Genomic DNA, 2,291 nt, shown 5'->3' on the forward strand with positions numbered 1-2,291 from the left:
AACACATGTAACAAAAGGAAAGTAAATTTATTGAGTCAGAGTTTACCACCCTCTAAAATTTAAAGGTCTAGGTTCAACAAACTTGTAGAATCTAAAAATTAATTGTGCGACAAAAAAACCTAAATTGCATTGTCTTCTTCATCCGCTCTCTGTGAATCTTCATCTAACTACAACAAAACAAAACGGATCAATCAACTAAAGTTCGTATAAAATTGAAGAAATTCAAAATTAACAACAAGAGTAGAATTGAAAGAGGAGGGAAGTAAAAGGATTTTGGAGTCAAGAGCAAGTGCTCATTGGCGAAGTGGATGTTCATCACTTAATGATTTAGAGATGTGATCGGCGTCGGAATCTTGAAGCTCTTTAGCTTATTTCAAAACTGAAGCCACTGAATCTTCAATTTTCTCTTCTCTTCAATAATAGAGATGAGTAATGGATGTTAGTACTTGAAGTTCTTTCTTCAATTTTTTCTTCTCTTCAATAATAGAGATGAGTAATGGATGTTAGTATTTGTAGCTCTTGAACCGCGATCGTCTTTGTATCTTATTCGAATTCTAGGAAACTTTGTGTTCTCAGATGTAGGGTTTCTCTGCGTCTTTCAACTTTGCCAAATACAATGAAATGACAATGAAGGTTTCAACACATGCAAAAGGTTTCAACGCAAAAACAACTAAATTTAAAATATTCAAAAGTTAAAGGACCACCTAGATTACCACATATGCCAAAGTTAACGTTTTTTCCCTAGCATTTAACATAAAGAATTAAGTTGGCTAACAGAACTATTGTTAAAGGACCAATATGTAACGTTTATTGGTTAAGAAACTAAATTGAAACCTGAAATGAAATTAAAGGACCAAATAATGCATTAGGCCTAGAAAATACTAACTGAAAACAAGTGATTTTGATGTGATTTTGATATTTTGTCCTCAACTATGAAATTTATAGCCCCCAAGGATCCCCTTCATTACTCTTTGCACCTTTACTTGTGCTCACCCACTCTATTAAATAATCAATAATGATCTTAAAATTCAGAACTTAAACTCATGACGCACCCAAAATATAACTAATTATGTGTTTTTTTGGTTTTGTCTAGTATGGAAGTTAACTTCCGAATTACGTAAGTTAATTTCCAGATTATAGAAGTCAACTTCCAGAGTTTCCTGATATGTATAGTTTGTTTGATTTTATTTGTTATGTCCCCTGTGTTTGACTTCTTTAATTATGAAATGATTTTTGTAGTTTTATTAAAGGTAAAATACATGACAACCAAGAAAGATTGAGACATGGTATAGTGGTTCAGCATGCATGTTGGTGCCATTTTATTTGATGGAGAAGCATTATCTTCCCGAGTACATGTGTCCTCGACATTGTCTTTCTTAAGGTATGTGTCCCCTGCTGCTGCCCAAAAGCCCTAGAAGTCTAACCTGTTGGAGTCGTTCCATATGTTTTTTTAGTAGGCCCCTCAAACACCTCACTACTTTAACAATATGCATATTTTGTATAAATGGTTTGAAATATAAGGTTTATTAAAATATGTCATATTCATAGCAAACTTATTGTCCAAGAGGGAAACTTAATGTCCAAAACTTAACATTCAAATTCTCCACTGAGTTGTGAAATAAACACACTATCATTAGTTTATCATGAGTTTAAAATGTCTAAGAGTTAGTCGCAAAGTTCATTTCCGAATTCATCCTTCCATCAATCTTTTGTTAAAATGAGGGTGACTCAGTTGCAAAGTATTTTAGTATGCGCGTCCAAAATGACATTTTCGAGTTTTATAAGAGTGAATCTTCACTACTAAATATACAAAAATTTACCCCGTACCCCTACATTTTATGAAAAATGTCAATTTCGCTCTTGCGTATTTTTAATTAATTTATCATTTTACTTTTTTAATATTTATTTTGTGTGCCAGAAGCCTTTACAAAAGAGTTTCAGTATTTTTTTTTAAACAATTTTCATGTTTTATTGTGTTCCGGAAGACTTTGTAAAAGAGTTCTAATAGTCATTTTTAACTTTTATTTTGCATACCAAAAGACTTTGCAAAAAGTTCAGGTAGTCATTTTCTTTTATATTTTTAAGTTTTACTTTATGTTACGGAATGACTTTGCAAAAAAAATTTGATAATCAATTTTTTATTTTGTTTATCGAAAAACTTCACAAAAGAGTTTTAATAGTCAATTTTAACTTTTATTTTGCATACCGAAAGACTTAGCCAAAGAGTTCTAGAATAAATATATATAATATAGGGATAAGAGAATAAACGATAGGTAAAATTTTCCTAAATA

Source organism: Vicia villosa, linkage group LG1 (assembly GCF_029867415.1).
Source record: "Vicia villosa cultivar HV-30 ecotype Madison, WI linkage group LG1, Vvil1.0, whole genome shotgun sequence".
NCBI classification, from domain to species: Eukaryota; Viridiplantae; Streptophyta; class Magnoliopsida; order Fabales; family Fabaceae; genus Vicia; species Vicia villosa.